Genomic DNA, 15246 nt, shown 5'->3' with positions numbered 1-15246 from the left:
GATAACATTTCTCAAATCTCTGAAACTCTAATTATGGAAAATAATTATTATGTATCTAATTGGCAATATAAAGGTTATCTGTATCTTTATGTGCATTTAGTTATATATAAAAGGTATGTAGCATTTGCTACCATAAAATCTATGTGTTTTAGTATAGTGATATAATCCTTAAGAGGAAACAGGAATAATAAGAAAACAAAAAAAGAAGCAATCCAGCTCATTTATCGTGTTCTAACATTTTATTGGAACTTGGCAAATCTTTGTATCCCAATGACTGGGCTGTTTATTGTGTTTCCTGCTTTGGATAATTTCAAGTAAGAACAATACAAGTGAAATGTTCAAAGAATTTACAGAATGGAATTAGGAATAATTGTTTCAGCTTGGCTCAGTGGTAGCTCTCTCAACTCTGAGTTAGAAGGTTGTGGGTTCAAGCTGCATATTGGAACCCAAGTGGGTTCAAGCCCCACTTCGAACTCATGTAGTTTGGTTAATGCTTCAATGCAGTGCTGGGGGTGTGCTGCATTGTTGGAGGTGCCGTCCTTCAAATGAGACATTAAACCAAGATCCCATCTGCATGTTCAGGTGGTAGTAATATTCAAAAAGAGAAGGGATTTTCTCCTGGGGACCTGACCAACAGACCCCCAAATAAAATTGGTCACTCATTTCATGGCTGTTTGTGGACATTGTTATGTGTAAATTCAGCTGTTGCACACAATTACATTACTTTACAGTACATCCTATGAAGAGCTTTGAGACATCTCAACAAAGCGATAATATATATCAAATGTAAGATTATTATTAATAATTAAAAGGCACATATAACATAGAGAACATAATCAAATAGTTGGTGGAAGGCTTAAACTGTATGAGCTACACTTAAGTACATCAATAATAATAATAATCCTTACATTTGCTGTAGCGCCTTATCACAGCGGAAGGAAGACTCAAAGCGCTTCACAGGATTTACGGTGAAATGAGGTGACTATGTATTGTAGGCAGAAGCAGCAGCCGAACTGCACTCAGCAATGTCCCACAAACAGCCATGAAATAAATGACCAATTTGATTTGGTTGATTATTAGCCAGAACACTGGGAGAAACTCCCTTGTCTTTTCGAATTGTGTCATGGCATTTTTAACATCCATCTGAACAGTCAGACGGGGCCCTCGGTTTAATGTCTCATCCGAAAAACTACACCTCGGATAATGTAGCACTGCATTGGAGTATCAGCTAAGAGCATATGAATTCAATAATAATAATAATAATCCTTGCATTTGATATAACGCTTTTCACGTCGGGAGGACGTCCCAAAGCGCTTCACAGAACACACTGTAACGTGAATTGACTGTATATTTGTGGGCGAACGCGGCAGCCAATTGCGCACAGCAATGTCCCACAAACAGTCGTAGATTGAAAATGACCGATTTATTATTGGTTTTGGTTTTGGAAGGATTTATTATTAGGTGTGTGGAGTAAGGAAACTTGCCCAAGGTTTCGCCCTGCCTGGAATTGAACTCAGGTCTCTCGCTTGCAAAGCGAGTGCTCTAACCACTGAGTTACAGGACTCCACAATTCAAGTCCCAATGTGGGATTTGAAGCCACCACTTTCTGACTCAGAGGCAAGAGTGCTATCATTAGGCTAGACTGGCGCATAAAGAATAGCTTCTGGTCAACAGCTTCAAATCATAAATCCAACAAATCTACTTTAATAGATGGTTTTGTTTTATTCTGGAGGTTTATTTAATTTTCAGTCTGCTTTTGGGATGCAGTTGTCGCCTTGAGCCCATTGGGGAATTGATTTTCAAGTAATTACTGCAATTTGCTGCAAGGTGTTAGCCTTGCTCAGTTGGTAGCACTCTGACTTCTGAGTCAGCAGATTGTGGATTCAAGTTTCATGTAGGGATTTTGAGTTTACATAGTCTAGGCAGGCACTCCAATACAATACTAGGGGAAGTGCTGAATTGTTGGAGGTGCCGACTTCAGATGAGATGTTAAACCGAGGTCCTATCCATGACACTATTCGAGAAAAGACACACAGGCAACCTCAACTCAAAAGCAGACTGAAGACAAAGTTAGCCATTCACTTTGTGATTGTTTGTTGTACAGTGTTGTGCACGAATTAGCTCCAAAATACAAAGTCACTACACTTTATAGTAAATCCTGCAAAGTGCTTTGAGATGCTCTCCTGATGTGAAAAGTGCTTTATCATCCCGAGCTATATAAAACATCAAAATTAAGGGTTATTATTAATGACAAAATATCCAACGTTCTACATCCACTAAAACACATAGATCTATGCAACTTGGGTGCCAAACCAAATACGGCACAGATTTTTGTCCCCAAAATATTTCCAGGGAGAGAATGCACATTCCATTCTAATAATCTATCTCAGAAATTTCCTTGTATATATGGGATGCATGGAATTCTCAGTTTGGTTTGGGTAGACATGTGATGGGTTTGCATATGTGTCAGGCATCCAGCTGACCAAAATAAAACTTAACACAGTAGGTAAGACAGTAGGTAGGCAGTATAAATAAGTATACTAAATCTATATGAAGGTGAAAATTATAGAATCATCATTTAAATCATTAAAGTATAAAACACATATAGATTGCTCCATGATGATAGATAAAAATAAAAATATTTCCCAGAGGTTAGTTGATTCCTAAGGAACCAAGGATGCACTGAAATGAACAGTAACAAGTTCATTACTGAATCATCAGTTAATTAAATAAATTTATTTCTCAAATATAGGGTGCTGGCGCCCTCTCCTGGAGCCATGCCAAATGGCAGGAATTTATCAAGGTCAATTGCCTCCAATTTCCATTCGGCTGTAAAGTCACAAGTCTCCCCTCTAACGAAACTGGATTTAAATGTTATCCAAAAAGTCCAACTTTCAGTAGTGGTACTTCAAATCAAGCCCAATTCAGTCAACCTACACAGAGAGGATGGGGAAAGATTATTTCCAGTGGTCAGGTATAAGGTGGCAACGTTTTAAAATCAGAACTAGGAGATCCAGAACGGGCATTTCAGAACAGGCCCAATGGTCTGTTCTGAACTGTATGTATCTATGTATCTATGAATCTGTACTTCTCAAGAGCAGGCTGAGGAACAAAGATATTTTGATAATAATTGGGACAGCCAGGTTCCGAATGAATCAGTAATTTACGAATGTTTCCTGGAATGGGAAAACATTACATGTAGAATAAAACCTTATCAAATATTCCTCTCACTGTATCGTGAATCATACTTTGGCACTGGATGTAACTTATATCCTGAGCCAACAGATAATATGAGAAATAGTCACAAGACTGTAGAAAGTTACATTATCCAATTACTTGTTTATATGTACAATAATGAATAACATAAAATATTATTCAACCATGTATTTCTTCCCTCTTATGAGTTCATGATGGTGGGTTTGGTCATGGTCAGTAGACTATTCAGCAGCTGCTATCAAATTATAAGCGAGCTCCCACATCAAAAATTTGAGCTCACAGTCTTGAATGATATTCCAGGGCAGTGCTGCATTGTCTGAAGTGCAGTCCTTCACATGAAAAGGTCAGCTGAGCTTCTGTCTGCTAGTCGAAAAGAGACCTGAGATTTTCCCGGTGTCCTGGCAAATAATCCCGAGATAAAACTGGTCACTTGTTTCATGGCTGCCTGTGAGACACTGCTGTGGGCAGACTGGCTACCCCATTTGCCTACAAATATAGAGTCAAGGCAAGTCATAGTAAATCCTGTGAAAAGCACTGAGATGTTTCGAAAATGTGATAAGGGGCTGCATCAAAAGAGATGAAAAAAAAAGACCCTTGGACTCATCTGATACCACTTGCAGGGTGAAAGGGAACTGAATATGAACAGACTCTGTCTCCTGTGACTGGTCTGCCCTTCCAGGTCCTGCTGATGAGTCAGCCTGGATGTGCTCAGTCCACATCACTTGGCTCAGCCCTCACACCCCATTGTCTAAAGTTGTATGCTAAAGTTGAGAGGTCATTAGCAACAACAACACCTTGGATTTATATAGCGTCCTCCACGCCGGACGGCGTCTCAGAGCGCTTTAAAGTAACGGAACCCGGAGCCGAGCCAGGGGAATGGGGAGGGAGGTGACCAAAGGCGCGGTCGCAGAGACCTGAAAATAGCAAGAGAGGGAGCGAGGCGAAGGGAGAGAAGAAGGGAATTCCAGAGCCTCGGGGCATAGTGGCTGAAGGCACAGCCGCTGAGGGTGGAGCGGAGGACTCAGGGGACAAGGAGGAGGCCAGACCCAGAGGAACAAAGGCAACGGGTACTGTTTTGAGGAGAGAGGTCAGAGAGGTAGGGAGGTGCAGAGGAGTGGAGGGATTTGAATACAAGTGTGAGGATCTTGAAGTTGATCCTCTCTGGGACAAGCAGCCAGTGCAGTCTGGCAAAGACTGGGGTGATCGGGGAGCGGAATTTGGTGCGGGTGAGAATGCAGGTGGCAGAGTTTTGAATGATTTGGATTTTATGGATGGTAGTGGTGAGGAGGGTGTTAGAATAGTTCAGCGGAGCAGTGACAAAGGCATGGACTAGGGTTTCAGCGGCTTTCGGAGAGCGGTATTGGCGGAGGTGAGCGATGTGTCAGAGGTGGAAGAAGGCGATGTTGGTGAGGGACTGAATATGGGGGAGGAAGGATAACTGGGAGACCAACCTGATGCCTAGGTTGCGTACAGGTTCGGAGAGTTTTCGTGGGAGGTGGAGGAAGTGAGAGCCGTGAAATTTTAGACGTTGACAAGAGCCAAAGAGTATGGCTTCCGTCTTGTCAACGTTCAGTTGAAGGAAATTTGTGCTCATCCAGCCCTTGAGATCTGACAGGCATGCTGACAGAACATCAGGGGATTGGGGTCCACAAAGAGAGGTGGAAAAATAGAGTTGGGTGTCGTCCGCGTACATGTGGAAATGTACCCCATGTCTGCAGATGAAATCCCCAAGAGGGAGCATGTAGATCAGAAAGAGGAGGTGGCCAAGGATGGATCCTTGGGGTACCCCGCAGGTGACAGGGTGAGAGCGGGAGGAGAAGCCGTTTGTGCAGATGTACTGCTGGTGGTTTGTGAGGTACGACTCAAACCAGGTGAGTGCGGTCCCACTGAGGTGGATGATGGAGGAAAAGCGGTGGAGGAGGGTGGCGTGATCAACTGTGTCGAATGCCGCAGAGAGGTCCAGGAGGATAAGGAGTGCCCTGGACCTGCGGATCAAATTAATTACGTCTGTATTACTTCGGGTTAAGAGTCAATTGTCCTGTGGCTCAGTGGTTAGAGCACTCGCTTTGCAAGCAAGAGACCTGAGTTCAATTCCCGGCAGGTCAGGGCGAAACCTTGGGCAAGTTTCCTTACTCCACACGCCTAATAATAATCCCTCCAAAATAAAAAAAACAATAATAAATTGGTCATTTTCAATCTACGACTGTTTGTGGGACATTGCTGTGCGCAATTGGCTGCCGCACTCGCCCACAAATATACAGTCAATTCACTTTACAGTGTGTTCTGTGAAGCGCTTTGGGACGTCCTCCCGACGTGAAAAGCGCTATATCAAATGCAAGGATTATTATTATTATTATTAATTGGTTAGGAAACCACTTGCTGGTTACATTTTTGCCTGTTCAAATAAAAGCCAGCATGAAACAAATCACACAAAGTTAGGTTAAACAAATAGCTACGATGTGGAATAATAAACAAACAAATAAATAAATAAATAATAATTTGGTCACTCAAGCCACGACTGTTTGTGGGACACTGCTGCGCACAAATTGCTGCCGAGTTTCGCCCGCACAATTCACTTTACAGTATATTCTGTGAAGCGATTTGAGACGACTCAAAGACGTGATAAGGAGTTATATTAAATGCAAGAACTTATTATTATTATCCCTGTGCGTCAACAACTGGACTAACAAGATCACACTGGATTCTGACATTCTATTGCCAAGCATGTCACATTGGATGTCGGTTTACTGGATTTCTTGCAAAAATTCTTTTAAAAAAATCAGAAGGCTGTATTTAAGAATTTGCCAAATTATAACGCTCCAACAAGCTGCATAAATCAAGTAAATCTTATACTCAGGCGGAATTTCTTTCCATACATCTGTGAGAACTGTGGTGCGTAAGAACCCACTGGTGGTTTTGTGGTATAACTCTAGTGTAAAAGCAGTCCTGCAAAAACAAAGTGGTGTTACTCTGGTTTTACCCCACTACTCCAGAGACCACAAGAAACCCTGCGAGTACATTGATCTGTGACATGACACAAATGGGTAAAGCAACAGGAGAAGAATCATAGGGTTTACCACAGCTGAGGGGGGTCTGGGTTTCGGAATTTATATAGAAACAAGCAGAATTTTCCCTCTGATTTTCAAGGAGATTGGCATTTCTCTTTTGTTCTGACCTACTTTTGTGTTGTCACATGGTCTCCTAGGACTGTATCAATCACAACTATCTAAACTGGTGCTTTTGTGGAACGTACCCTTTATCCTCTTCCCCCACTTCTGAACAGCAGGTTTTTGCACCTGTTTCTTAATCTTGTATAACAACACCTTCAAATAAACGCATCAGAAAGCTTGTTACACTGACCAACACTGTTGAGGCAGAAGAGCATAGATTATTCCAAAGTTCATAGTCCAGATGGGGGGGCTTGAACCCATAGCCTTCTGACTCATAGGCAAGAGTGCTACCAACTGTGTGAAAAAAAATTAAAGGAATTAGCGGGGATTTGGGATTGATTCAAATAGCTCATGTGGATAAAAACACCAGCGCAGAGTTAACCGGGTGTTAACATTCTATGGTTCTAGTGTTAGCTTGGGCTTATTTGGTAGCATTCTGAGTCTTGAGTCAGAGGATTGTGGCCTTAAGTAGCAAGTTGGGAATTTGAAGTCACACAGTCTAGGCTGACACGACAACAACGACTTACATTTATTTAGTGCCCTTCACGCGGGGTAGCATCCCGGAGCACTTCAATGCAGGGCTGGGCATGTTGTTAGAACTGCCATCCTTTGAATGAGATAATAAACCAACTGAAAGATCCTATGTCAAATGCAAGGATTATTATTTGAAATTATTATTCTAATATCACGACAGAGATTTCCATTTGGTGGTAGAATTGCAAATTGTGTTTGGAAATGCAGTGCTGTGACTATCTGACTGCCATTAGAATGGCCGGCTTTCTTTCAGGACCTTCTCACTACAACACCACCACCTTGCATTTATATAGCACCCTTCACGCAAAGTAGCGTTTTGGAGCACTTAAAGTTATCAGAAATTTTTAAAAAATGGAATCCGAAAAGGCCAGTGGCCCCAGAAGCCTCTTCCTTGAGCAGCCCATGTTCCCTATCATACACCCAAACTCATCTGTTTAATCTACTGAAAGTAAGTTCTGCAAAACAACTTTCTGATAAAATCACAAGACAGGTTTGGATGAAGAAGATCCATCAGATCCCATCCTTTCACACTGCCCATTCTACCGTCCCCCTATCATGGCATCAAGCTGTTTTTAAATGTCTCCAGTGTCCTGGACTCAACCACCCTTCCTGGTAATCTGTTCCAGTTGTTAAAATTTTTCTGGTGCCTGTCCTGAAATTGCCTTTCGCAATTCTAAAGCTGTGTCCTCTTCTACTGTCTTGGTGCATCCTACAATATTGTTCTGGGTTTACGTTTTCAAGCCAAGCTATCAACTCTTCCTCATACATAAGACATACGAGAAAGGCCCTATGTCAAGTGAAAGGATTATTATTGTTACTATTATTATTATATCTTATCTCCACCATACATCCCTGGCAGGCAGGTGTGATACACGACATGTGGAATGCACTGCTCCAGAAGGCCATAGATGCAGAATAAGTTTGGATGTTTAAGAGGAAGATAAATAGACACTTTGAATATAATAGTGTTTGGGATACAGTGAAAAAGAGAGGAAATAGCATTATAAGATCTGCCACGATTTAATAAAGTGGCGCAAGCAGCTTGACAGCCTGAATGGCCTTTTCCTGTTCCTCTGATGAGGTGTAAACCACTAGCCTCTTTTCCTTGCATCTGTAAGAATGGAGACTTCTTCCCTGTTGTTACCAGTATGTGACTTGAAAATCTAACGTTATCAGAAAAAGCACCCGAAAGTAATGACTCAAAATGCTTGCAGAGCAATAGTGGACAGTACCTGCAATATTAGTAATATCTCACACAGTCCTAATGGACTCTGCAGTAATGCAACTGAAAGAGTTACCATAAATGTTTCCATGATACATTACTAAGAATATTTAATTTATTCTTTTAGGCATTCCCCATGTTAAAGAGTATATGAATTCATTAGGGTAGATAGCTCTCATTGAAGCAACATATAAAATAATAATAATAATCCTTGCATTTGATATAGCGCTTTTCACGTCGGGAGGACGTCCCAAAGCGCTTCACAGAACACACTGTAAAGTGAATTGACTGTATATTTGTGGGCGAACGCGGCAGCCAATTGTGCACAGCAATGTCCCACAAACAGCCGTGGATTGAAAATGACCAATTTATTATTGTTTTTGGTTTTGGAAGGATTATTATTAGGCGTGTGGAGTAACGAAACTTGCCCAAGGTTTCGCTCTGCCTGGAATTGAACTCAGGTCTCTCGCTTTCAAAGCGAGTACTCTAACCACTGAGCTACAGGATTCCAGATGGTGTCAGCCTAGCTCAGTTGGTAGTATTCTTGTCTTTGAGTTAGAAGTTCAATGTCAATGTGGGTTCAAGCTCCATGTTGGGACTTTGAATTCATATCGTCTGGGCTGATACTATAGTGCAGTCCTGGGGTTATGCACTTGGCAAGTGATGTTCATAGAATCATAGAATTAAGGAGGCCATTTGGCTCATCGTGTCTGTGCCGACTCTTTGAAAAGAGCTACCCAAATCATCCCACTCCCCCATAGCCTTGCAAACTTGTCCTCCAAAATAATTATCTACTTCTCTCTTAAAAGTTGTTATCGAATCGGCTTCCACCACCCTTTCAGGCAATGCATTCCAGATCCGAACAACTCACTATGTGAAAAAATTTCTTCTCACCTCCACTCTGTTTCTTTTAACATCTATTTTAAATCAGTGTCCTCAGGTTAGCGACCCACCCGCCAGTGGACATAGCTTCTCTTTGTTCACACTATCAAATCCGTTCATAATTTTGAAAACTTCTACTAAGTCTCCTCTTAACCTTCTCTCCTCCAAGGAGAATATTCCTAGCTTCCCTAGCCTCTCCTGATAACTGAAGTCCCTCATTCCTGGTACCATCCTGGTAAATCTCCGTTGCACCTTCTCCATTGCCTTGACATCCTTCCTAAAGTGTGGTAACCAGAACTGAACACAGTACTCTAGCTGAGGCCTAACCAGTGTTTTATAAAAGTCCTGTCTGCCTGTTCAGGTGGACATTGAAGAGCCCATGGCATCATTTGAAAAGACAACGGAGTTTCTCCCGGTGTCCTGACCAATAATTCTCCAGATTAAATTGGTCATTTGCTTCACTGCTGGTTATGGAACATTGCTCCGTACACCTACAAAATATTGTCATTACACTTTACAGTAAATCCTGCGAAATGCTTTTGATGTCCACCTGACATCAAAAGCTTATCAAATGTGAATATTATTATAATAATCCTTGCATTGAATTAGAGCTTTTATCATTATGTTACTACTCACAGCCAGATATCGATGGACAAACTCCTCCATAATGAAAACAATTTTAACTGATGATCTTTGTTTCTGTATTTTATAGGAGTAACAGCTTCACAGTTTTTCAGTTTTTTTGGGGTCGAAATGTCTGTTGGTGCTACACATGAATTATAAAGTAAGGAAAATCCAATTACCGTGTGGCAATCTCCAACTGTAATGTCAACCCATTGTCCATCTGTCGACACATGTTACACGTTTAACCATTGACAGTTCAATCACACTTTGTCTTTGTCTAAGAAAAGCAGAGAATCCTGCAATATTTGAAATGTTCTTGAAACAAAACATCTTTCCTGTTTATAACTTTATTTCTTTGCCAATGCTGATGTGCTGTGACATGTAATGTGGCACTTTGCCTAGCACAGTCTTACACTAGGGAGTGGACAGACTGCACACTATGATACAGCAGAATTAACTTACATTTACACAGCACCTTTTATGTAAGGAAGGCATCTCAAAGCACTTCACATAAGTGACAGTGAGCCCAAATTTGGGAGGGGAAGGGGAGGAGAAGGTTGAAGGGCTAAAAGCGCGAGATATGTCTTAAGGCAGGTTTTGAAAGTGGAGAGGGAAGGGGCAAAGAAGAAGCAGTCAGTTTGTGCAAAGCAGTGTCCCATAAACAGCCAATAAAATGAGTGACCAGTTTTATTTGGGGATTTGTTGACCAGGACACCGGGAGAAACTCCCTTCCTTTTTCAAATAGTGCCATGGGATCTTTAACATCTGACCAGGCAGATGGGACCTAGGTTTAATATTTCATCTGAAGGACGCCACCTCCGACAATGCAACACACCCCAGCACTGCAATAGAGTGTCATCTGAGATTATATGATTCCAAGTTCCGACACAGGGTTTGAACTCATAACCTTTTTACTCAGAAACGAGAGTGTTATCGCTGAGCCAGGCTGATATTGTCTGATTTTAATGATACATATTTTCTTTCTTGTCATTCACTGTTTGATTTTTAAAAACATAAACACAATTATTTGAGAACTGCACACTATATTTAGTTGAGCGGGGAATCCAAACTATTCATAGCAATTCAAGATTCAAGGCACTTAGTCACACGGAGTGAGGGACTTACAGATTTGAGTGTATTTTTGTGGGATTATTCACTGACATAGTTGGGATCTTCCCTTCGGGTGGGTCTTCGTCTGAGGAGGAGGAAGAAGCAAATATTAGTTAGTAATAATCCTTGCATTTGATAAGAGCCTTATCACATCTTTGAGAAGTCTCAAAGTGCTCAACAGAATATATTGTAAAGTGAATTCACTGTATATTTTGTGGGCGAAACGCAGCAGCCAATTAATTGCACGCAGCAGTGTCCCACAAACTGTTGTGGAGGCATCATACAGATAAACAAGATGATGGGTTCACTGTACATTGAAGCATGTGTGCTTTGACTTATGGGGGGGGGGGGGGAGATACCATTGTTTTGTTAAGGTGGGAAAAACCCTGGAAGAGCTCAATGTCATTTCTCTCTCATGCAAGTGACACTGCTTTGCTGCTGAGGCATTATCAATAGAATCTCAGATCGCTTTTGTACATGCTTGTGTCCCCTTCAAACCTGTTCTTTACCCACGTTAGCCCAGTTCATGGACAGATGAGCTGGTGGAATGTGGACAATTTGTTGTGTATGAACCTCAAGTTTGTAAGCCTGGCTTAGTTGGTAGCATTCTCGTCTCTGAGTCACAAGTTTGGGGGTTCAACCCATTTAGTCTAGACTGATATTCAACATCAATGATGTGAGTGTTCTGCACCTTTGGAGGTGCCGTCATTTTGCACGAGACATTAAACTGAGGTACTGTCAGTCTTTTTAGGTGGATGTTAAAGATCCCATGGCACCATTCAAAAAGAGAATGGAGTCCTGGCCAATAAACCCTCAACATGAAACTGGTCGTTCATTTCACGGCTGCTTTTGGGACATTGCTGTATCACATTCACCTACAAATACAGCCAATATACTTCATTGTATATCGTTTACGGTATGATATATGGGTGGGAGTAAAGTATAGGTGGAAATTCATGTGAAGTATAAACGTCAGCACAGACTGGTTGGGCCGAGTGACCTGATTCCATGCTTTACATTCTTGGTAAATAAGATTGTAAATCCTGCAAAGTGAAATGCAAGGATTATTATTAATATTTATAAGATAACACATCACTTCTGTCGCTGTTTTGGCAACGAGCAATCATGATGGAAAGCAAAAGAGCTGTGTACAAACAGAATGCCTAACCTTGACCTGGGCTTCCAGTTTTACCATGCCTTTTGACACCTTACAAAAACATACATCCTGAGGTGATTAAAAAAAAGCCTTTTGGCAACAGAAGAGGAAAATATAATGTAATGGTTCTGTCAAATGATATCATGAGATCACATAGTATTGGTAACAGTGATATTTCACAGGTTGGTGAATGCAGTTACTTTGCTGCTTTACAGAAATGGATGCAAATTATCAGAAGTTTGCCCACAAAACACAGTTGCTCCATTTTGCAACACATCCTGTGAAATGCTTTGGGATATCCTTCCATTGTGATGAGGCTCTGTACCAAACGCACGGATTATTATGTTATTATTATTTCCCCAACCAGTATTTAGAACTCTGGCTTTGACGTCATGGTTTTCAAAAAATGTACACATTACAATTCAGGAACAGAATGTGATCATAGTAAAGAAATGTCCATATGCCTATTAATATTCACCGTTATGCAATTTCATCTTTATGGCACATCGTACAATTCAACATTTTAAAAAACCCTTAAAGCTTCAGATATTCTTCGATTGAGGCATTAAACCAAGCATGCCCGGTGGACATGAAATATCCCATGTCGTTATTGGAAAACTATCCTCCTGTGGAAGAAGGGTTGAAAGGTAACCAGGGTCTTCTTGGAGCTGAACTGGCTTTATGCTGACACGTTTGAGCAACAGAATGTCAGAATTGAATAAACCTTCAGCGGTGGTCTCAGTATCCCGGTTCCTGGATCAGGAGGGGTCCTGCAGTACTCCAGGGAGCTGCTGATGACAGCCCAGCTATCCTGCTCATTGGCAGGACTTGGGAGGGGCAGATCAGTCACTGGGGGCAGAGATTCTTCCCACTCAGTTCCTGATTATCTTGCAGGACAAAGCCCTAATGGTCGCAGCTGGAAAAGCAGCTAGAAAGCTTGTTAGACAGTGCTCTTAATGGCAAGCTATGCTGTTTTAGATAGTTAGAATTTAGCAGTACCCCAACGCACACTCTGTGTCCCCAAGCCTTGGCTCTTGACAGCCTGTATCTAACACTCTATCAAATTAGGTTAGCAAGATGTTTCCCTCCAAGATTGTGTGTTCTATTCCAATAGAGGGAATACATTTCCAGGCGTGCAGTTTAGTGGATACTCTTAAGAATTGTGATGCGTTTCTGCATGTGCCAGATACTCGCCTGACCAAAATAAATATTCATAAACCCAAGGGATTTATTCCATTGTCCTGGTCAACAATTCTCTAGATACAATTGGTGATTCACCTCATGGTATTTTATGTAAAGGCAATTTGTTTGTAAAAATTGGTTGCTGTTTTCACCTACATAAACAGTACATTTTACAGCAGCTCTGTGAAGGGCTTTGAAATGTTCTCAATGTTATACTTTCCTATATCAAATGCAATTATTGACTATTATTATTAGTTTACATAATTTACACATGCCTGCATATTTATATTCAGTTGGTCAGTTCTGAGCCTCTAAATTCATGTTTCAAACATTTGCAATATAATGTTTAGGATAGGGTAACTTTCTAGGATTATTTTCTAAACCAAATCTAGGGACACATGCAAAAAAATTAACTCACCACAATTCCTGATGTTGGCAGTACTAGAGAAGTTTGTTGGATTAATGGCTACATTTCTCTGATCAACATATCTATTTTCAGAACATTATTGTTCCTGCTCAGTTTGTTGCTGAATTCAAGATAGGGCAAGAACACAATACCTCATCTGGACACTTAGGGATGTACTGTCAACCTAGTTTAGGAATGAATAAACAAGGTTACCTGAAATGTTGATCTGGTTATTATCTGAGGGATTTTTAATAATTCATTGTTACAATACAATATTACATTTGTTTAGCACCTTTCACGTCAGGAGGACATCCTAAGGCTCTGGACAGTCAGGGATTTGGATCCGAGCAGGGAGGGTGGAGGGCAGGAAGGGTAGGAGTAGGAGAGTGGCTGAAGGTACAGTCAAAGAGGAGGGTCTTGAGATGTGCCTTGAAGGAGATAAGAGAGCGAAGTAACGAGAATGTGGGATGGAGTTCCAAAGGATGGGGGCAGAGAGGCTGAAGACCCAACTGTCGATGGTGTGGTGGGCTGGGCGGGTGATGTGCTGGAGCCTACTGAACGGAGGGAAAGGACAGGTTAATATAGGTATTATTGATGTGGTTCAACCCTTTGTTTACAAAGGTAAAAGTAAATTTTTCCGGCTCTACTTTATATTGACTATTTAACTTTAATTGTATGTAGTTGCAACTGGTGTACTCGCAGCTGACGGTTTTTTAATTATGCTTTTCTGTCTTTCTGATCATATTGTCTATTTTGGAAACCATGCAAAAAAAATGGCTTTTGTGGAAAATTGAATTCTACTCTTTTAATTGAGTAATTGATACCATATGTTTAAAGATTTGGGGGTTTATATATTGAAATGCCTTTCCAAAAACACTGAAGGGGTGTTAGAAGATTACTTAAGATGGTATTGTTAAAGAACCCAGCTTCATGCCATTGAATTGGTCAACTGTGCATCTTCCAAAAGAGGATATTAGCCCTGTGATTATTCGCCCATTCAAATTGTTAGGAGTCTGACGATCAAGACAGTAATTTGTGAAGTTCAAATCCTGCAGCCAGACATGCTTATTTTGTTTTTGAACTTTGCTGGGTTGCATTGTATTTCCATGTTTTGGGTTGATCATTAAAGCAGGAAAAGTGATTAATTAATGAATTATGACATACCTCCTGGTTTTATTCTAAGAGGATAAACTAACACAATGTTAGTACAATGTTAGGAAAATACAAAGCCAATTTGTATTTTCTTATAATTTCCTTTCCATTTTCAGTAAGACACAGGAATTCATCAAAAGCAAGGAAGCTGTATAGGGCATTTCCTTTAAATTTGTGATTTGCTTCCTCTTCCTCTTAACAATGGGCTAAATGTTTGTAGTAAAACTTAAGTCTTATCTGCACATAAAATCAGAGCAAATAGTGCAATTTCTTGTAAGAGAACAAAGTGACACAAAATCCAATCATGTATTATGAAGGCCTGTAGCTCAATGGTTAGAGCACTCACCTTGCAAGCGAGGCACCTGGGTTCAATTCCAGGCAGGGCGAAACCTTGGGGAAATTTCCTTACTCCACACACCTAATAATAATCCCTCAAAAAAAAATAATAAATTGGTCATTTTCAATCACGACTGTTTGTGGGACTCTGCTGTGCGCAATTGGCTGCCATGTTTCGCCCACAAATATGCGGTCAATTCACTTTACAGTCTATTCTGTGAAGTGTTTTGAGACGTCAAGAAGACATGAAAAGCGC

Source organism: Callorhinchus milii, unplaced genomic scaffold (genome assembly GCF_018977255.1).
Source record: "Callorhinchus milii isolate IMCB2004 unplaced genomic scaffold, IMCB_Cmil_1.0 Scaffold5, whole genome shotgun sequence".
Classification (NCBI taxonomy): Eukaryota; Metazoa; Chordata; class Chondrichthyes; order Chimaeriformes; family Callorhinchidae; genus Callorhinchus; species Callorhinchus milii.
This window is presented reverse-complemented; position numbering follows the sequence as displayed.